The following is a 24,460-nucleotide window of genomic DNA, read 5'->3' on the forward strand; positions in this document are numbered from 1 at the left end:
AATATCCACAACTGATTTTATTGATGCTCAGCGTGGTAACAAATGTTAAAAGTGTACCATTGAAACTGCCTGCTTTTGATAGATACATTTGGTGGATTAAAGTGAAATTGTCACCATCCTTATTACATCACGCTTATGTTAGAGAACAAAGTTAACCGATCACTCATCATCAAGTGTCCATTTCATCTATGTTGCATGATCTCCTACTAAATATTTCTGATTTAAACTTTATCGTTAACCGTTTTTTTGGCAGTGTGTCGCACTTTCTGAGTTGTCTGCGGTACGAGTTTATTAAATGGTGTTCATCATTTGAACTTATTCTTGTCATTGAATACATATGTTATAATATCTGTCGTTAATTAGGTGACCTTTGTAACCAACTTTACAGTTTTAAAATTAAACGGGTCACTTAATGGTAAAACTTATTTTCGGTGTCCGTCCAGAACACACCAACATTTTATTTATCTTTTTATTTTATTTTCAAAAATGTTGTTAAACAATTATGAAATATGACAATAACAAGCCGTCAACCATCTCAAAAATCCATAAAAAGAAATACAAATTCAAAACAGAGCAACACGGAACTCCAAAAAGCATTACGGGGCAAAACATTACGTACCTATTACTTCGTATAACATTAATTCTATTTTATATGTTCCCAAAAGACTGAGGTAGGGGCACCTCTATGTTAATTTACCTTTCTTTTATCTGTAATGGTGAGGAAAAATGTTTGCGAGAAAAAGCTCCTTCCCTATTGCCCCCCCCCTACCCGATGCTAAATGCCCTCATCAAAAAATTATGTTTTAAAGAAGCTTATCAAATATGTTAAAACTACGTATACTTGTTTTCAGTAGCATATCTGTGGTGTTATAACAACAGTCGGTTAGTTTTTGTTTTATGTAGGAAAAGCAGTATCCTCTTGCTGGTATTGCTGTTATGCTGAAAATAATAACGATATCTTCAAATACTTTTATATTAGGGAAACACATTTGCAAGTGTAAAACCTTTTTAATAGTTCGAGCTTAGAAGTTATACACGTTTCCATATCTGGTAAGATAAAACTTTATTTCTCATCAAGTAGGATTTTATATAATTTCTTATGTCCCTATGAATCGTAAAAATTGATATGATGTTAATAAAATGGTTCCGAAGTTTAGTGTCAAATAAACGCCGATACGAATATGCCACTGGTTTCAGGTAATGAAATTGCATAATTGTAGTCAAAATGTTATACCTGGTTCTCTACAGTAATCACTTGTTGAGTTACACATACATCCTCTTGCTGGATCACAATACTCATCTTGGGAGCAGCGGCATCGTTTATTACACCCTCGTCCAAAGTACCCGGATGTACAGGTCAATGAACAGTTCTCACCGGTGTAGCCAGGGTTACATTCTACAAGAGTTCATATAGGCGTTTTGATTTAATAATGATTTTTGTTTACATACATCAAATAATATTTGTTTTACACGTGTCAATTTGAATAAGGGAAAGTGTGTAACACGTTGAAAAAGTTGTGATACAAATAAAGGACGTCTTTTAATCTTTTGTAGAACTTGAGATATATATTCTTGATGATAGCAAGTAAAAAATGCCTATAGAAAATCAATTTGATATGGACGTTTCTATTCACCTTTGTATGTTTTACAAATGCTGTACACAATTAACAATTAGGTGACAGTTTGAATAAAGTTTTTTTTCTCCAGTTTGCATAAAGTTTACTAAAATATCAATATTTTATGTTATATTGAAAATAAAATATTTTTTAAAAACATAGTAAGGTAAAGGTATAGAAGGGTTTTAATTGAATAAAATTCGAGAGTGAAAACTGTATAGAATTAAAAATCTTTTTTAAAAGTCTTACTCTTTTTGCACCGGGAGAAACATCAAAAATATTTGGGCCGGAAAAACCAAGCGGAGGAATGTCAACGTCTATGCTACAACTCCGGAGTCGTTTAACAAAATGTTTTATAGAAATAAATTGTCTAAAACGTCAATTTTCAAACCTCATCTGTTATTGCTTTTTTGAAAATATTTTTGAGTTATGATAGATCAAATTTTTGGTCCTCTGGCTCTTGAAATTCCTTCTGAAATGACTTTTTACATGATTTTAATAGCACTTTATAGGAAGCTTTCTAGAGATGGAAACTGTTTTTTGTGTAATTTAAAACAAGTTATAAAGAGGTTAAAATTTAAAATTTTTGTCCCGGTGGAGTAATGTTCGAAGGGTTAACCTTTTTTTTTTCTTGATGAAAAATTTAATGTCTTGCATCTTTAACAGAATATGTTATGGAATAGAATGTAGTTTGTGAAGTATTTTTCTAGGAGTCGACTCCTTACCAGACCGTTTAACAAACATTTAAGACAAATTCGTATTAGAAATATATTCTTTCCTGTTGCCTTACAGAGTTTTCCGTTTATATATATATATATATATATAAACCTTCAACTCACGGTATGTACCATATCATAGACTAATAATATAAATATTATCAATGACTTTACTTAACATGTTACAAATCATTTTACATTAAAAAGTCTTGGAGGGAAGACATCTAACTGATTTAGGCTTTCCATATAAAGGTTTAACCCTTTTTTGTTTCAGTTACTAGACTACATTTAGTTAACATATTTAGTTTGATACTAATCGAGAAAAGAGAGAATAATAAAATAATTTGCGCCAAATAGATTTGGATGCCCAATGACCATCTACAATTCAAATTAAGTTGTATGGAAAAGTCTCAAATCTATCCGATCATTAGTAGGAAAGTTTGATAATTTCTTTTGGGTATAAATCTAAATATATTTTACTCACCTACACACATGTTTCCTACGAGAATATATCCTGTACAACATTTACTGGTGGTGCTGAAACACAAAGAATATCTTCAAATTACCTTCAACTTGACATAAATAAAAACATATAAAGTTTTTAAAATTGTGTAATAATATCACCTTTTCATTAAATGGAATGGAACTTCGTATTTCAATACAAAAACGGTTCTTGCATAAATTAATTCGACATATGTGACTTTGATGAAAAATATATGAAGGACAGCCACATTTTTTTTTATTTTGTTATTGACCCTCGTGTACCAACCAGTAATATTTTTCAATACAGGATTCAATTCATCATTGCTTATATTTTTTTTCAAATCAAAGTCGGAATAACAAGATGAGAAGAACAAACGGGTTCTTATTATAAAACTATTATGTATTGTTTGATCTGTGTTCCATTTGTAGTTTGAGATCAAATTGCAATTTATATTTTTATTCTTTATAAAGGATTGCAAGATAGTTACGATAGATAGTTACGACTTTTGCAGCTGTTAATCATGCAGCACATTTAAAAAAATGAAATCTCTCACTAAAATGACGATTGCTATTACATGTATAGATTTAATTTTATCAGAGTAAGTAAACAAATTGTAAATACATGTTTTCTAAGACACAGAATAACTTCATTTAAAAAAAAGTATTCACGTTGATTAAAGCAAATAACAACCTGCTGTTCGGTGGCATTCAAACTCCAGGCCCACTTATGTCTATGCTTGCAGACAAGGTAAAGCTTACACAATACAACAAACATGTAAATAAACATTGTGCCATTACTAGTCTTGTTTGTTGTTACATAGGCGCAGAAAGAAATAAATGTTTGATACGATTCTTCACAGAGAACGGCCAACCTTTGCCGATCGCATTTCCTATTTGTTGTTCATAAACTCATAGTACACGTTTTTTGACTGCTCACATCGTGATATTACAAAGACATATGTGTTTTTTTCCTCCTTATCAATTTCGTGTCTTAATTTGGGCATAAAATCAGAAATATTTTATTTATAAGTGCAGAACCTTGTGATAACCTAATTATAGATTCATACGTGATGGTAATTTTAAGCGTGTCATCATTAAAAGACTGAATGGTATATGTTGAAGCAAACAGTTCAAAAGATTAATATGTTTCTGCACTATTCCATATACATAAGTAGATATCATAGAGATAACCATACGTGGCTTTGTTACATCATATTTTTATATCAAAATACAAACAGGGAAAAATTACAAACCAAAATCTATCTAATTGGAAATTTAACAGTTTAGAAAGTTAAATTTCATTTATATAAGGAATAAGGAATCATTTCGGCCGGGGAGTGATCAAATCCAATAAAGCCCGAAGGGCTTTATGATAGATTTGATCACGCCCCGACCGAAATTATCACCTCATAATATTCATAGAATGATTCCTTATTACTTATTTTATATGATTTTAAGCCATCGTACGATAATATATTTAAATATAAATAAAAAAAAACCCACTGACGCCTCGATTTGGCGTCATTTGTATTATGGGTTGTATAGTACAAAATCGATACGTAGTGTTATCACAGGCAAAGACACTGGAAAATGTAAATATATCATATTAAGAATCAATCTTTTATCAGATACTGTGACAGGGAATATATGTAGCACTGAACTATTATGCATATTTTATGCCTGCAAAATTAGTTATATATATATTTTATATGAACTATGTATCAGAATGATATAATGTATATTTCAAGGATTATTTTTGAATCAAAACTATAGTGAATAAGTTATATATCAACGAACTCGTTGCATGATCATTAAGGTAGTCCATCCATAACTAAGGTGAATTAAACAATTTTGATTGATCTATAATACATCAAATACATATTTTAAAGCTAATATGAGGCTGACATAAACCAAACTTGGGTGTATGTATGTAGTCAATTAAATGAAAGTTTTGCACTTAAAACTTTTTAAAGAGCTGTCTGGCCTTTAGGAAAATTTTTAAAAAATCATTTTCTGAAAATATGTATCGTAAACTATAAATTATTTTAGCATATTCGAAGAAGGAGAAAGCTTTTGCAACTTTTTACCAAGAGAAATGTGAGAAAATAACTTGTACTAAACAAACATATTTAAAAATGCATTTTTTCCATAGACTTCAACATATGAAAAATTTATCAAAATTATTTTTTTTTAAAGATTTCAAAGGTAAAACTTTATTATTTGATAAACTTCTCAAAATCACACTAAAATTTTAGTGATCAAACTTGCAATCTTTTAGATATGAAATATGATAGTTATGGATGGAATACCTTAATTACAAGGACCCCTGTTACAAAATGGTTCCATGTAAACTGACTATTACACTTATATGAACTTACAGAATGGCAAAAACTTTTAGTTCTTTGTGAATTTTTTTTTAATAGACTCACAATGAAAGTGCATAGTGCTGAGAAACTGTCTGTTTTTCTATCTGTTCTATTTTATATGTGTAATGATGGCATTCTGTGACATATTTTCTTGAATAAAATGCAATGAAAAAAAATGAAATTTTGACCGCATGCGGTTCATTTTTAACTGTTGCATTAGTGTAAACATAAAAACAGGTAATGTTAATAATTCTGAACGGTTTGACATTTTCAAACGTAAATACCTTTCGGGCTTATCAGGATTTGATTAAGTGACCAACCAAATTAATATCCTGATGAACGTTTTAACTTGCTGTTTATTTCATAATCGAATCTGGGTACGTTACTTCTTGCTGTTGTTTGGCACCATTTTTGCAATGAATTGTGAGAAAAAACTAACGGGAGAATATAAAGAATATTGTTAAACATTACACCTGAATTTTAATCCAGTGATAATCACAATATTACTTATTATGTTTGTTACTGACTGTTTACAGAAATGCGTGGGGAAGTAAAGTCCATTGAAGGCGTGGCGGAGCCGAGTAACCGACCTAGTAAGTATTTTGTTTTGTCGAGGACCGAAGTTTGATATGTAAACAAGCAATTAAATTCATAGCTTGATTCTCTATTTTTTTTACCTTCCTCGTTAGTCATATGTGCTAACCTGGATGCCATTGTAGGATCGTAATAACTACGTCACGGGCAAAAGGGGGGAAGGGGTCACTCTAAGTATTTTAGGGATTAAAAACTAAATGTATGGTTGAACGTTTGTGTAAACAATAAGCTCAAATAACGTAACGTCCGCCATGTTGCCGTATAAATTTTGACACTCGCCATGTAAAGAAATTTATAAAGCGATCACGTGACGCAATTAATCCAATGTCGTCGATGCATTCTAGTTCGAAGCAAAACAAAATACAGTTTGTTGAATTTAATTGCGAATGATAGAGAACAATATAGTTAAAGTTTGGATTTTTGATTTTGCAAATCATATTATCATCATCGCCGTACATATCTCAATTTACAGAAAATGTTAGAAAGTGCTAAAAATAAATTTTGTTTGATAGATTATAGTTTTAATGGACGATATTCAACAGAACGTATCCTGATTACTTGAAAACAATTCACATTTCTGATTTTTTGCAGGATTTTTGGACAAAACCCCAGACTTGTTTGAAGGGAACATATGTTATGTTGACAGAAAAAAGAGCCACAATGAAATATAAGGAAGTTTGGTTATTTCTGTTTAATTCTACTAATAAAAACGCATATATAAAAAACAAAGCAAAACAAGTTAAGTAAATAAGTCATTTTTGGATAACAAATTATTTTTTTTCATGGCATGATTATGAAATTTACATTTGTTGAATAAAGTCACCAGTTTACCTATGTATGAAAAGTCACAATAACACACAAACTGTTAGCCATCTCAAAACTCATATATCACTCTAACTTTAACGTAAATTCCCTTTTTGTTATCATATCAACCTTCCTCCCTATGCTGAATAAAGATAAAAACAGCTGGGTAAAGCCGAATCTATGGGAGAATTAGTACTGCAATATGAATTGCCGTTTATGGTATTCTGATATTAAATTGCAAGTCATCTACTTTCGTTATCTTTGTTTCCAAATACATTACTTTATAAATATTGATAATAAAGAACTGGGAAATTAAATGAGTGTTAATATTTTTAATCTTCTGTCATCTTTTGTGACCAATGTAATCAAAGCTAAGATACGCAGTACAAAACAAAAGTAAATTTAATAGACTTAAGTCACTTATACACGCTTATATTCGATAAACAGCTTACCAATCACTCATCATCAAGTGTTCATACTGTTGATGATACATGAACTTCTCCGGAATATTTCCCAATTTAACTATACCGATTTTAGTAGTGTGCCGCCATTACTTTGTTTTCAGCGGTACGAGTTTCTAAAGGGGTATTTTTTTATTGGAACTTAATCTTGTCAATTAATAGATATTTTCTTAGGTCACAGGGAGATGATTCTTTCCAACTAGAAAGAAACCATGTTATATAGATTAATAAACCAATAAGGTTTGTCTCCACTTTTTCCTCTTTACAATGTAATAGCTCACTTGTATGAAAGTATGATTTCGGTGTGCATCAAAAACAAACACATTTTGAGACAAAATTTATGAAAATGTGCTATGTAGCATTTATAAATATATAACATTTAGTAAAATTAAATGATAAATAAAAAAGATAAAAAAAAGTAATCAAGGATTTGAATTTGATTTTTTGTTATCTATAATTATAATGAAATTATGAAACAATATATCATATGAGTTGATGTCAGCTCTGTAACTACTATTTTATATATGTCAGATTTATAAATATCGGATAACAGATCACTTAATTACATTGCATTTAGCAGTCATTTTGTCCATTATAAAAATAACAAATTACGTCTGTAACGTGATATTTCACCAAAGTTAGCTGATTATAGATCCCTATTATTTTGCTTATCTAAGCATGGATTTGTGTGTTTTAAGATAGATATATTCAACTGTGTTGACTTTCTCAATTTTACAACAAAAATAAACTATAGATTTCAGTTCTCTGAACGTAAAAATGAAAGAATTGAATCTATTTAAGTAAAAAAAAAATGAAAGTTCTTGAATCAGATAAAGGAGGTGTATAATCTGGAAAGAAGGCGAAAACGTTCCAAGTTGGTAAGAAGAAAATTAACAACATTATAAAAAGAAAAACGGAGCATCTCGTGGATTATGAAAAGAATGTAGACTTAGTAAGAAAGCGCCGTCGTCATTTGATGGGGAACAAAGAAAAAAACTAATTTTATCTAAATCCAGGGAGATTGAAAACACTATTTGCAACAATGTAGGGGTTTAATGTAAATATCGAAGACTTTAATATCAGCATTTAAAGAGTCCATGGATATTTCATGATATTATATGCGAAAAAATATTTTGCTTTTCAAAAAGTTGGCATCTCAATTATTAAACTAATAATTCATCCTGTAGTATTGATATGAAAATTAGCTTTATTCATCAAAAGCAACTACGTATTTCGCAGTGTAATATTAGTATCAATCTTAGACTCTTGCCCGATGTGAAGCGAAGGGCAATATATTCGTCCGAACGGGGCTAATATAATCAATGTTGCCCGAAAACTCAGTCAACATTTGTTTTGTTATATGAAGGAACAAACAAGAAATTAAGAAAGGATTTGAAAACAGATCGTCGTAATTTTCTTAGCTCAACACAGAAATCACGAATTTAATTTTGCACAAAGTTCATTTCCAAAAATCCGTATTATACTATTTTACATCTCAAAAATTGAGTTGCTTCCGGTCTCGAATTCGAACCTACCAGTATTTTGTCTTTTACTCTCTTTATAATCTCCTGGTGCCCCGACCCCCATTCTCGTGCTTGAATAAACCCACAAAACACACAAAAAACAACACCAACAAAAACAAAACAATTCTAATTGATTAATAGTTTGAATTGAGTTTTCATTTTAACAAAAGAGTATGATTTTTCTAATTTATTGGGAACAGGACCATGAGTCAATTACACTCTAGTCAATGAATTGTCTTGTTTAATAGTTTTAATGAGGATGTATTCAAATGTTTTACACAGAGAAAACATTTTTTTAAAGAAAATTTTAAAAACAAAGTACTTATTTTCTTAACTGTGCAATAGGGATAAAAATATTGTTTTAATCATCGAATCAATGACAGTTATTAAACTAAGGTTGTATATTTTATTATAATTTCATATTCCTTTGAGGACAATTTTTTCGGGGGGGGGGGGGGGGGCTTGACACAAAAACCAAAAACTCAATGATAGTGAAACGCTTGTAAAGTTAAGAGAAAGAGAGAAAAAAGTTACAACACATAAGATACAGTGGGATTCCTTTTTCTGAAATCATATGCAAAAAGTAATAGAAACGTCTCAATTTGTTTCAAATGACAGTTGTTACAATCTTTGTATTTGATAATGGGAATATTTAGTATCTTTTGACTTTGTGCACGTAAAAAAATTGTTTTAATGTTCTACTTTTTCTGATTTGGGAATACAATTGTTTGCTTGATCATCATCAGGAAAAGAAAATTGATAATTTTGCTATACGGCCACCTGTTACATCATCTAGTTTTCATTCCTGTAATTTGCTAAATGAAAATAGCTATCGAATAAGAATGAGCTTTATCTGTTTTTCCAGATGTTTTCATTAGAAATTGGTAATTTCTTGGAGTTAAACGCTATTAAATTACTTAATATAGAGTGATATAAGTACTTGCCATAAATTCAATGTTTCATATGGCTGTTCTAAATACAACCATCAATGGAACGATCTGTATCTTGTTAAGTGTTTTAATTGGTATGCATGACTAAATCAATATGATATTTGAGATCGAACAGAAATTTGATGGAATGGTGTAATAATTACATATAATTGTTAAACAAAATCTACATCTATGATTAGTGAAGTAAACATTTTCAAACAAAATCTATTCAAACCAATCATTTAAAAAGAAGTAACTGATAATTTTTTTTTTTTAATTTCATCATTAATATATATTCCTGACCACCGAAGTTAAAAAAGATTACCATATTGATGCAAGGTTTATCAATTTACGTTCTTGATCCTACATATTTTTTAGGAGTTTGATTCATTGACATTATGAATGGTGAAATACTATTCAATATCCAATTCAAAGTGTATCCGTTGCTCTCGGAAATAGTACTGCAGAGAATTAACACAAGTTTGATGTAATTTTTGAAAACGTTAATTTGTAACTTCCTGCTTTTAGTGTGTATTTATCTAAAATATTTTGAATACACAACATTTATTTTGCACTTGATGTGCTTTGATTTGAAGTGTTGAAAATTAGATTATTGAGCCACAGTTAATATAATCTGACATTTCTTGACCAGTTTCAGATGAAAAAGGTAATTGAAAACAATAACTATTATCTGTGGGGGCAGGCACAGTTAGCTGTCCTTCATAACTGACATCAAAGTAGACGTCAGAGTCCTCGCTGTCTGAAGGACTTTCCGGTCCGTAGATACAGTTAGCATACCCGATATCATCATAGTTTACATATAAGTCTTGATTGTTGGATAAAACCGATGATGCATTGTCTTTCTTTGATTTGTTTTCGAGGAAAGCTGTGTTGTTAACCGATTGCTTGAGTTCGAACATGGCTGATCCGTCGCAAAATTTCTGTTGTCTCTTGCTTTGATTGCTTACTTGATGTTCTGTATTACCATACTTTCTTGATGAGAAGTAAGTATGTTTTTCTGTATCTGTCGTTTGATCATTGACTTCTATCATGTGAGTGTTATTTTTAGAGGTTCTCACAAACCCATTTTTGTTGTTTTTACGAGCAGTGTCAAATTGACGCCAGCTGACATGAATACTTTCCTCATGCGAATGGCAGGTGTTAGTCAGTGTCCCTCTAGAACATGGCACTGGGTCTGTGAATGTGTCCGCCTTGCCGGAATGGTAAAGAGATATGTTTGGGCAGTCAGCTCTAAGGTTCAAATGATTGTAAACATCGGATGATGTCACGCTGTTCTCTTCTATCGCTGGAAACTGTGCTCCGGTGTTGAAGTCTGTCACTTTGCTCTTTGAATGTGATTCTATGAAGTAAAAAAAATCGATTCGCTTTGCATACGTTCATGCCATGCAATTTATTTCAATATATTTTGTTTGAATGTTTCAGATTCACTTATCATTCATATTGATTGTTCAAAAATTATATGACAAATTACCTTTTCTTCTATTCTGCACTTTTATATTCCTACAATGATTTAAAATTAGTTGTACTGTTGACAGTGACAGCAATGGAAACTTTCGAAGTCATAAAAATGAATAAATGGAGAACTTCTACCTGAAAAATACCGAGCCGACTACGAAACACACAATGACAATTAAAGAGGACAAAGTCTCAAAGACATCTGTAAAAAAATCAGATACAAGTAAAACAATTTTTCTTTTGAAATCGAATTAAATTTATTTAAACACTTCTGAATATTCTATATTGGTATCATTTGTAATCGATATTAAAAAGTAGGAAGAGTAGCTCAACAATCATCGTTTTTGGAAATTGTCTTTGTTTTAATATATTTACATTCATTATTTCAATAAATCTTGTCGTAATGCAATGTGATTTATTTTACCCACAGTGTTTTGCTTGAGAAACCTGTGCATCACTGGTTATTGCCTCTGTAACACCTTGTTCTGTAATGTATTCTGTAATTTATAGACCGTTTTTAATTAATATCATAAAGATAAGCAACATGTTAACGATAGTTTCTGTTTAACACAGTGTGTTTTGATATCACCCGCGTTAATAAATGACGAGATATTTTTTTTAATTGGAGATAGCTTGATTGACTTGGATCTGTACAGTTGACACTGGTTGCGTTACACAAACACCCTGCTGTCGGTTCACAATACATGTCCGAAGAGCAGTGACATTGTAATTTACAAAGACGTCCAAAATATCCAGGTGGACAAATTTCTGAACAGTTTACACCTCTGTAGCCTGGCATACACTCTACAAATTTAAGGTTCAATATCAGTATTTCTTAATGAAAAATCTTAGTTCTTTGATTTAAAACTGGATCTCCTCGTTGTTTCATTTAGGAAATTTGGAGCATGCATTACTTAAAACATTCATGACTCATGTCGTCTGTCAAAATTTCTATGATGATGAATGAAAATGATTTAATGCTAAAAATATTTTTTTAATGTTTATATCAAATCTGTATTAAAATTATCAACCCTTTAGATGAAACACGAAGTTGCATTGATAATTTCCTGTATATACTTGATTGATTATTGCATTAACACTCCACTTATTAACATCAGGGAATTAGCTGGTTAATTAGACAAGCTTTAACATCACTGATATAATACAAGAAACTTATCAATGCTAAAAGTAAAAGTCGTTTCTATAATATTAAAACAGAGTTTAAGCGACTTGAAGTTGGGAATAAACAAGTGAGTTGATTATGTCTTAGTCTTGTTTTTCTATGGAACGCGTCATTTGATCGATCTAGAAAATCACGTGACAGGGTAAACAGAACACCGTGTGAATATCATATTGCACCTCTTCGGATTTCTCGGGATTTTTCATTTCAAATAGTATGAGGATTCGATAAAAACAAATATGATTAAATAAAAATTAGTTTAATTATCTTAATATCACAGAACCCAATTTAAGTATCAATGATTCAAATTAACGAATAAAAAGAGATACAACAAGCAGACTAACTGTTCTTGAACAGTTAGAGATATTCTCTTTTATCTTATTTTTGTTTACGGTGAGGTGATTAACAGATTTTAAAATGACCTTATCCATTGACCTTTATGTCATACTGATTAGCCAAGAGAAACGCTCCTATTCTAATTGGTCTGAATTCTCTATAAAAAGGATGAAGTGATTTTATGGATTTTTAAAAATAATTTCAGGGCCATTAACTGATCCTTTTGGTATGAATAGATTGAAGAACCCTATAAGTGTACATAAAACACTGTTTAAAGTTTCTATCTGTAATGGTCAGAGGAGTAGCGATTACAAGCTTGTCCTTCTCAAAGGGTAATAACTCTGTAACTGTGTCACGGTAAAAGCTAGTGGGGGGGGGGGTCTATTTTAAAATGTCTTAAGATGTTTTTGTTCATCAATGTAAATAAAACGGTATGAATAATTATCAATAGATTAACAAATCACCTTGACCTTTGAACTTTATGTCATTTTGTTTCAGCTAAGGCAGACGCTTCCATTCTAAGTGGTCCGAAGTTTTTTTAATGATACAATTAGATGGTAAAAAGGTAGACGTGATTTTATATAAATTTTAATACTTTCATGGGCAATAACTGCAAAAAAGGGCCTCCGATCCTTCCGATATGAATAGATTGAAACATTCCTAAGATGTTTTGAAAACATATGTCAATGTTCAAAGTATCTATCTCTTGTGGTTTCAGAGGAGTAGCAATTAAATCATGTCTTTATGTCAGTAAGATCTATTTTCGACAAAATAGGAGCAAAGGGGCTATATTTTGAAATGTAATAAGAAGACCTACTATATCTACGGAAACGTTCTCTATTCCATTTGAAACAAAAGAAATTTAAATTTAAATCCTGATAGGTAAAAAGACCTAATGACCTAAAGAAATTGAACAATCACGACTTTTATCTTTCGAAAAGTCGAAAAACTATTAGAAATCGACGTATACTGTATAATTATTTGTTGTTCGGTATAATAAAAACGTTATTGCATAAATGTTAGAAAAATATTAAGGGCAAAGCCTTCGAGAAATATTTTTTATCGGGGGGGGGGGGGATTACTGTTCATATTTCCGTCACCATTATGAAATACATCTATAATATCATTAAAGCCAAAATCTATTTTATTTCATCTAAATCTTTTATTTACGATCTTGTATTTTTTCTATTTAATCTGATAAATCTATATCTTGTTTTTATGGTTTTAATATTTTTCTCATGCAAAAATATTGTATATGAGAGAATTGCATAATTCGTATTCTAACATCCAAATTACAAAACTGTATTATGAAGTGAAAGCAAAAAATATTATTGGGTGCAAAATTAGGTCCAATATTATTGGGTACAAAAGACTGTGTTTTGATTTCAAAAACATAAAAAATGTCAAATTATTTTATTTTGTATTTCAAGTCGTTCTCAAAGTTTATCAAGTACTTTAAATCACAAATACATACCTAAGCATTCACCATCCTTCAAATAAAAATTTGAGCAACATCTAATCGATGAGCTGAAACAAATAGAAAAAAGGTGAATACCTAACGAAACGAAACTAAACTGTTTAAATTTTCCTAATTTTTTAATTTAAATCAACAGCGGGAATAAATTTTTATTTTAAAGAATCGTAAATATTCCTCAAAATATCGTTCTTTATTAGGTTTAGCCATTCCCGTATTTAGTTAAACAATTTAGTTCTAAAGACACGTTTCGTAGTATGCTGTAATATGATATATGATTAAAGCCCCTTAAAGCAGTTTCCAATATAATCGTAAATAAATCAAGTACTCGTACGAAACTCGCACGATTCAGAGCAATCGTAGTGCGATGTAAAAGCATAAAATCATTGCGTCTATATGCGGATGTTGTACAATGGAAGTGAGTGTTGTAAAATGACGCGATGGGATCGCACAAAAGAACCAGATGATCATACGATTGAATATGCACCAATGCATAATGACGGTTATATATACCGCCTTTTCCGACGCTTTTAGGTTGACATAATTTGAATGCAAGATAAGATACCACCCAAGAAGATGACAAAAGCGACAACCAAAAATCAAGGTCGATTGTGGTCTGAAACAAATATGGTTATTCAGTCTATACTGTATAAGTGAACTATTCGCCCCCGTTTTAATTTTGCTCAGTTCACTTTTTTTGTCAGTTAGCAGATTAAGACTTGGCCAATCCCAAGTTTTTCACATTATCTCTTTTTTTTACCACAATATTGCTGGGGCAAATTCAAGACAAGGCAAAACCTACGTAAAAGCCAAAATATCACAGGGCGAAAATGACCCTGTATCCTGTATACATTATTGGCAAAGCATGGAAACTAAAACAGTAAATCTTGCAAACATTGCAAGTTTACATGAGACAGGTTGAGCAACAGTCTCGTGTTCGCACAACGCACGCATAAACAGCTGTGTATTATCTTACTATCGTTAAAAAAATGTGCATCGCTCTTGCGAGTACAGTGAGTACACAGAACGTTGTAAAACGTTCGTGCTAATGTTCGTGCATTGAACTGCAATAAATTGGATCGCATTTGGTCTCGTCTAAAAAGTGTGCATGTCCATGAGTTGATGCGACCACACAAATGCATGAAACGAATGCAAGAGCTCGTGCAACGTATGCAATAGCTCGTGCGAAGCCAAATAACTCCGATCGAAAAGTGTTGTAAAGTTAATTGTAAAAGAAGCTTTATGTGATGTCATTTGAAATGATCTCAAAAAAGAATAAAGAAAGATATCATAAAAAGCAGCCCAAAACTGGTGTGTATTCTATTGTGGCATTTTTTAAAATTTTTAATCATACCCAGGAGTAAAAATAAAAAAAATTCAGACATTAAATAGAAGTATATGTCGAAAAAAATTAATTCAGAGAGGAAATATTTCAAATCGCTAAAAATTTAATGCTTTCAAGGATCAACATTATTTATATTTTAACTTAAATATGACACACATGTATGGTTACCGTAATGCAAAAGTTATTTATAACGTGTTGCACAGGTTTATTAAAACATGTTACAATTAAATTGTAATATATTATTAAAATAAAAATACATTTGCTTTAAATAAAATTAACCGTTAAATTAACCGCTGACTTTAAAAATTCATATTAAAATAAGAAAATGTACGTTATCGAAGAATTCACCCACCTGTTTGGATTCATACAAATCCCAGTTCCACTTATACTTTGACAAACAACGAGAATGTTACATAACACAGAAAATAAACCACCAGCTTATACAACATTGTGTATCTCATAACGAAGTACAAAGTGATGACACACAATGTATAACCTAATGTTTGAGCATATTTCCTGTGTTTGTTGCGAGTATGATTCCTATCTATAATTTATCAGTGGGAACTGTTATCTGCATTTTTGGATTGATTTCCTTATTGATAGTTTCGCAATTCCTCAGCTTCGATTTCAAAACAGCATTTGATAGTATGGAAGAAAATAAAATTATAGCTTGTGTTTACCACATAATGATAAAGATTAAATGAGAAGAATTATTGGTGGAAATTTCAATCAAAGTACTGAAGTACTGAAAGCCGGGCTCTTTTGGTGTGTCTTTATGGAAAATTCATGCGCATATTGTATGTGTCCAAAGTGCATATTATTGTTTTTGAAACACGTAATTAATAAGTAAACTAAAACAGATAGACAATTCTCTTGAAATTAAAAAAACAAACAAACAAAAAAACCAACACTTTTGACAAAACGTGGCTCTTTGTGTAACTAATCGGTATAGCGGAAGCTTTTACGTTGAGCTGTTCGGTTTTCTGTATACTTTTAAAGTTGTGCAATTTATAGTGACATTGGCGATTTGCCTGCCTACAGCCAGGACTAACAAAGTAAAGATGTATTGAAACAGTTGGTTTAATGTCTGTTATATATGCCTGGAGTTATTCTTTTTGTAATTGAAATCAAAGTATTTGATTTGCAAGCAAAGCACTATAACTTATAGGTAACATTATTCTTTTTGAAATAACACTATTACCTAGGAATTGTTTTAAATATTCTCAATTACACATATATCACTTAATATTTATTCGTTTGATGAGATATCGGCGCTTCTGATTGGTCGAACAATTTCTTTGATACCTGCATCAATAACATTTTTGCCGGATCTACTTTTCTCAACTGTTTTGATCTTACACTATTTATAGAACGGGAATTTCCAAGATAAACACTATCAACAAAATGCAAAGTTGAGTCTGTTTTATTGTAAGCAAACAAAATGAAAATGCAACATTGTGAATATACAAAACTTGAAAGTTTAACCTTCAAAAATAAACAAAACACGTTATTTGATTCACGAAATAGAAAATTAAGCGTCTTCTCACGATTTCGTCTGCTTGAGATCAATCAACATTTACAGCGAGGCTGGCTGTTCCTTTTCCAGGAATATTATAACGAACATATAGGCCTATAAACTTTCACGGTAACACTGCTGTTCAAATTTGGTAACAATAATTTTTAAATTTTCACACGTACATGATCGTTCATCAGAATAAGCGTCGTAAAGAAAAGCTATGAGTAATGCATCAACTCCTTCGGCGCATTCCAAGCGGCAGATATACCATTTAAGTACATCACTGGCTATCTATAGTTACCACACCGTTTACAAAAGTCGCTTATACATACTATTCTTTGTTGACATATCAGCTATTTTCGTCCACGATCGCCTTTCCTTGGATGGTTGTCCAGTTGCATATTCCAGCAATCTCACATGAAAATTAGTTTTATTACGATTTTTTCTGCACAGTGAATAATATCACAAGCTATCGCATGTATTTTCCTTTCGTTTTCAATTCAGCCGGTTCAGATTTTAACTCACTATTAGTGTTTAATCCATCAAATTCAGCTCAATAGCTTTGCATCAGCTGAAGGTGCATCCATTTTGAATATTGTTGCTGTTGTTGTTTTGTATTCATACGCGCCGCTTCATTTACATTATTTACATCAATGACACTTCACATTTTTTTTATTTGAAAATGTTTTATTAAATGATAAGAAATGAAGATAATAATTTTTCTATTGATCGACGTATCAAAGGAAAAATTGACCGGAAAACGTTTTCATCAATGCGCTACGTGCATTGATGAAGTTTTCCGGTCAATTTTTTCTTTGATACGTCGATCAATAGAAAAATTATTATCTTCATTTCTTAAATCATTAAAATTTGTGGCAATTGATGCAATGTACATGATTGACTACATTCCTTCGCTTGCTAACATAGAAATTAAATTCATTTTGTTTTCAATCTATCAACCTAAGGTTTAATTTTTGAGGCAAAATATAAAAGACTGTATTGCTTATCATTACTGTGAACTTTTGTTTGGAAATATATTTTTGTATACGCATCATTTCAACAGTAAAAAGTGTTAACATTATTTCTTCCTAACACCTCGGTATATTTACACATATCTTGGTATTTTAACAAAACATAAACAACAACACTAAAGGAAAAACGTTTCTTCTTCAAGTTACTGTTATCTATACATAGCAAATCATATTGTTGATTGTAACAACAAAACACAGCCAATTTACTTACATTAAATTCTTCTAATAACAAGTAATAACAGCTAATATATCATATGTTTTTTTGAAAACGTAATCTTAAAACAATCGACAAAATAAAATCATGCTTAACTCCGTCTGTGGTATAATTACAGAGAACTAGGTAATTAATAGTTTTATAAGCAAACGCTAGACTGCCAAAGCGATACTTAATTTGAAAAAAGTCATTGAAAGGTACTGTAATGGGTTTCATTTTTCAACTTTAAAAAAAAGGAATGCTACAATTATGATAACAGAAAATGTATTTTAATCACACATCCTGTGTTCTGACAAGAGTTAAAAAACTGATCTATATAAAGACAGCTATATTCCTCTCAATTATTTTGAAGCAAACTTCCTACCCAAACAGCTGGTTTTATAAAATTTTAATTGTTCTAGGCATTAACGAATAAAAACATTTATAGTTCCAACATATAATGAGTCAATTACTGATGAATCATTAAACAACCACGGCATATTAGAGTAAGAGTATGGCAGATGTCGTGCAGATTGTGAAATCCCGCATGTTTAATATCTACATGTATCACCTGTTTTCAATTTCATTTGGCTTTAGGCTATGATACCCCCCCCCCAAAAAAAAAAAAACGAACAAAAACTGACGTGTTTATAAAACCCCCCCGGATTTTTTCATCTTAAATAAATTGCTAAAATATATAGCGCATTTAACGCATTGATTTGCATTAGTATAAAAAATGTATGTTAATGTCACTGAGTATCAAACCTAAACAATTGTTTTACAGTTATATAATCGGACATAAAATGTTCAGTTTCATATGACTTAGTTCCTAAGCGTCAAGATTAGGTAGTACAATGCAAGACATTTTCTTTTGTTTATCGTAGCTGACGTCAAAGTACTCATCAGAATCCCCTTCCTGTCCAAAACAACTGTTGGAATACTCAATACTGTGGTTATTTGCATACAATTCTTCATCGTAGGTTACGTTTGAACATGCTGAATCTGAATTATCACAATGTAGTTGTTTTCTTGAGTGTTTGCTCGAAATTGAATAAATATATGATTGTTGGTCTTTAGTTTGCTCTTGAATTGTACCCTTGTCGATACAACTTATTTGTAAGACCTCATTGCTTCTCTCAGAAACTGTGCCGAGAGAACACCAGTTGATATGGACATTTTCTTCCCTCTGATCTGATGAGACATCCGGTGATGGACCAGGACAGGGAGGTGGGCCTCCCCCTGTGGCCATGGTTTCCTTTTGACTAAGATTCGCATTGTGATTAATTTTGTCATGGGAATTTCTTTTGTAATATATTTTCTCTGGAACTAAGTCCTTTCCTTGCTGATTGTTGGGTTTCGGTGTCGACATCAGCTACATCTTTCGATAATGACAATTCATCTACAGCAAAGAAAAACAGGTCACCCAAAGCACAAACGATCGGTATGAAGATAAACGCATTATTTTTATTAAAAAAACGTAATAGATTTTTTTTTTAAGTATTAATGTTTTTACAATGTTTATTGATGTCTTTTTATACCTTTTCTGCCTATGTGCCTTATCTACTCGATCGACAAAAGCTAAAGCTAACGATCTCAGACCTTTCGAGTAACCTTAGAAACGTTTACTTATATAATGAATATGCGGATTCTCTGTATAACGTATTCATCGACAATGATATTAGTTTAAATACTTTTAACGGATACTTGAATACGTAATTCAATAGTAGACATAACATAAACAATACAATGCTTCATTTGACCTATGAAGATACATGTAGTTAGGATCGTAGAATTTATATTACCCGCTATTGCGATGCATAGTTATTTAAGTAATTAAGTTAATTGTTGATACAAACAATATAACGATATTTTGGTGCTTAATTGGGATATTAAGGTAGCAGGCATCACAGTAAATATTACATACTCCGCAACGCAAGCTACTGTCATATTCAAATGCATCATATATTAATAAATAAAGTATATATTGTTAGAATTAATCAAATCGAGTTTTGATAACATTGATAATATCCGAGTAAAAAGTAACAATTTTTCGGTTTTGTTGCTCGTCCTATTTAATTCTTTTAGAGCCCTTAATAATATATTCATAGTATAGTTTTACCTTTTGTTTTCTTCGTGGTTTTTACGTGCCATCTCCTTTAATGACAATAAAAAGATAATAAAAATCATAAAAATACAATAAATATATCGATTTTAACATCATTTCAAAATATTAACTCAATATACCTGATGCAAACCGTTCCAACAATCAGAACAACAATGGCGAGAGGTGAGAACGGAAGAACAAACTTGACTAGGAACCCAGTTCCTGTATCAGCTAGTAATAAACATTGACACAATGTTAAAATGTTAACTCACTTTCACACTCCGACAGCTTAAAGCAACAAAATGATCTATTGATAATTTGTTATAATAAATATTTCAAAGTTCGTCTGATTATCCTTTTTTAGTATTTAGAACAATTTCATTTTTTTGTAACGACAATCAATGGCTATGTCGAACTTGACTTTGACAATTTAAAACTTACACTGTAACTTGGAAGTGTTTGTATTTATAAAATCTGAACAGATTCTTTTTTAAAAACATAGTCTTAAACATCGTCAACATAATAATCTTGAAAAGATAATATACAAATTTTTGTAATGCAAGTCTTTATACAAATACATGTATGTTTGGATACATATAAATGGAGAATGATCTTGTTTAATGAAGTGGAAAAAGCCAATATTCTAGAAAACTCACAGTGATTTGAGTCAGAAACTTTTGGAATATTTGTCATTGTATCAGACGTTTTTAGTCCTGTCATTCAAGCCAAGATTTACAATTAAAAATAGCAAAACATTCAGAGATTTTGTTTCAGTATGTTAATTAAGTCTAAAATTTTGAATCAATACTTTTTAGAAAATGCTAAGTCTCTTTCTTTGAATGATGATAGTATACCTAAATTTGTAGATGTAACTACTGTGATGTTTGCCAAACAGCCACTTGTTGGGTCACAGTACTCGTCCGGGGAGCAGTTACATTGATCTGTACACTGAATTCCAAAGAATTCTGGTGGACAGGTCAAGGAGCAGTTCTCACCTGAGGTGCCTGGTTCACATTCTGCATTATTTTCGAGGGAAAATTAAATATAATGTGTCACATGCCATATCTGTTAGCATATATGTGTATGATTATTTTGATTCTCCGATGAATAGACGGATCTAAGTCTAATTGAGTAAGACGCCCAAGTAAAAGCATATTTGGAGATGCTAGGATAAACGCATTCTTCATATATATGTTTTTAATTCGTCAAACGGAAGCGGTTACTAAAAAGTGCACTTGTGCATTCAATTTATAATCACGGCAACTAATAAAAACCATGTTCCATTGCCGCTCCCTGGTTGTGGGATCTTTTTTAAAAAGATGAACAATTTTACCATATTGAACAAGTTCTCAAATAAATTTAATCATACATACATGTACCTATACAATTGTCTCCACTATTATAAAATCCTATACAACATACAATGGCAATGCTAAAATAAATACGAAAAAAAAAATTAACACAAACTGAAACATTTTAATTGGTCACAGACTATCGATAAATATTATGCAATTTGTATTGAAAGATATTTTGGTAAAATGTTAATGAGACAGTATAGCGCATCTAACTAAAAACCCGGCTTGAACAAATTTTCCGATCGAGTTTGGTATTTTTGTTCTACTCAGAAATATTTAAACTTTCAAAAAATTATAATTTTTTCCATGAAATAAATCTAATTATTAAATTGATATTAATAATGATGCAGAACCCATAAATATATACATTGCAACGTGTTACGGAGTTCCACTTTCTTTACTACATGTATTACGCATGCATATCAACAATAATAGAAAACATGCAGGGCTCGCGAATATTCTCCTGGACATGTTTGTTGATAGAGATACGTCTTTTTTGCTTCTCCCAGCAAATGATTATATAATGGTTTTAAAATAACCAGATTCATTACTTTGAAAGCATGTACATGTACATTTTTTTAAAGTGAGGACTTTTTAGTTTTTTTTAACATTTTTTGTCTGTTCATTTTAAACTGAACTGAAATTGGTAAACCATTTATAGATTATCGAGAAAGTTGTAATGCGTTCCGTTTAGAGAGTCCCTTTTATGATGACTGAGTCAAGCGAAGATCTTGTAGTTTTCAGCACGTGTCAATTACCGTCGATCAAAAACCACGTGGTACAAATAAAGATGTAAGAAGAAGTAAAGATTACCTTTGCGGTGGCATGCAAAAAACATCGCCTTGTTTATTTTGACAGACAGTCATGGGAAAGATCAAGCACTGCACAACAAACATCCATAATCGACGATTCATCGTTTAATAAACTAATAATGATTTTAAGAGTATTGGATGATATAATGCCTGGCACGGAACTTATATATCTATATCCATTTTGTTTCCGTATTTTTGCATAAAGTGTCATGACTTGACAAATTTTAAACATTTATAAGGAATAAGGAATAGTTCTTTGAGTATTATGAGGTAATAATTTCGGTCGGGGCGTGATCAAATCCAATAAAGCCCTAAGGGCTTTATGATAGATTTGATCACACCCCGACCGAAATTATCACCTCATAATATTCAAAGAATGATTCCTTATTACTTTTATTTATATAATTTTAAGCCATCGTACGATTAAATATAAAAAATATAAATAAGTAAACCCCGATGGCGCCTCAATTTGGGTTTTATAGTACAAAATCGATACGTAATATTATCACAGGCAAAGACACTGGGAAATGGAAATATTCTCATATACATACAAACAAAATTTTTTAAAAGGATATTTCCTCAACAACATTGCTCGTAAAGACTCTTTCTTTGAAATAAAATTTACTTCTATGTGACACATTTTTACACTCTCAATAAGTGAGCACACATACTTAACATAATATTTTGACAGATTTGGAATTTTACTTAGATTACTTATAAGTTTTCATGTTCTTTATCTACAGTAAAATATGCTTATATTGTTTGAGATCTAAGTCATGTTTCTGTTAAAATTCCTAAACAAAAGAATAAGATGCTTAGGTTTTATTAATTACTCTAACTAAGAAGAGAATACTAGTATCCATTATAGAGGATTTGTTGCTGACCTCGCTACACACCAACAGGACAACACTGAGAACGACTGCGAAATGATGCTGATTTGTATTCATTAACAAAAATTGCTTTGTCACATTGAAAGGACACTGAAGTTTAAAATAATAAATAATGTTTCTTTTAGCTGTGCGCAGATGAGTTTATAACAGGCAATTCTTTGTTTCATCCATTATCATCTCTTTACTTTAGAATAAAATTAAATAATGATTGTATATTTTAATTCAAAGTTTGAGTAAAGACGCATCAAGTTGAAGCAATATGTTAGACCAATAAACGATTCTAAATACCAAACAAACAATGTACCTAATACTAAAATATTTGTCCTTATCACAATATTGATACTTCGTACGAACCACAATTGAAAAGAAACCAAAAAGGTGACAGGATTGTAAATTCCTGACATTATAGAGTCACTTTTATTTTTAGACCTTTCCGTTGAAAGTCAGTGGATTAAAAAATGACAAAGGTTTATTCTCTGCGTAATACCATGTACCTTAATGTTTGTTCGTATTACAATCGTAAGGTATACAGGTACATTTTTTTTCCTTATGCGATTGGACGCTTCCCAAACTAGCACGATTCGATCAAGATAATTAGAATAAAATTTGTATACAAATGCCTCAGTTAATGTTCCGCCTTGAACAATAGTTGAAACTGTGCCGGACGTATCAGTTAACTATATACAGTAAAACTCGGTTATATCGAAGTCCTAGGGGCCAGTGGATTTACTTTGTTATATCCGAATTTCGTTTTATCCGTATAACAAATTCCCAATAATAACTATATGAATTTACTATATACTTGTATTCTTTTAAAAGACTTTTTTTTGGCTAATTGAGGCTTTGAAAATATGCATTACTTTGATACTTTTAACAATCGGATTGTGAGTGGAAAAATTTACATAAAATTAAATTCAATCAAACTATTATCTTAAATAGTAGTGAAAACTTTTTAAACTGTAAAGAAATTCATTATAAAAGTGTTAAATTTCGTTATTATTCACCTCTACGGGACTCAAAATCAGTTCGCTATATCCGTAAATTCGTTATATCCGAATTCGTTATAACCGTAAGATTTTGCAAAGATTTGCTAAGAATTTTACCATGGGACTCCAAAACACTTTGCCTTATCCGAAAATTGTTCGCTATGTCCGTGCTCGTACTAAGCGACTTTTACTGTAGGTCATTCAAAATTTTTATATCATGGTTCAGTTTTTAAATATTTTATATCAAAATTGTACACGAATAGGGAAAAA

At 31.0% G+C, this 24,460-nt stretch overlaps 2 pseudogenes; both read right to left on the minus strand.

Annotated features, from left to right (window-relative positions):
* Positions 1–10,097: 10,097 nt before the first annotated feature.
* Positions 10,098–15,851, minus strand: LOC128190784 (uncharacterized; annotated as a pseudogene).
* A 2,930-nt stretch (positions 15,852–18,781) lies between these two features.
* LOC128188623 (uncharacterized) lies at positions 18,782–22,432 on the minus strand (annotated as a pseudogene).
* Between the last annotated feature and the right edge of the window lie 2,028 nt (positions 22,433–24,460).

Source organism: Crassostrea angulata, chromosome 6 (genome assembly GCF_025612915.1).
Source record: "Crassostrea angulata isolate pt1a10 chromosome 6, ASM2561291v2, whole genome shotgun sequence".
Lineage (NCBI taxonomy): Eukaryota > Metazoa > Mollusca > Bivalvia > Ostreida > Ostreidae > Magallana > Magallana angulata.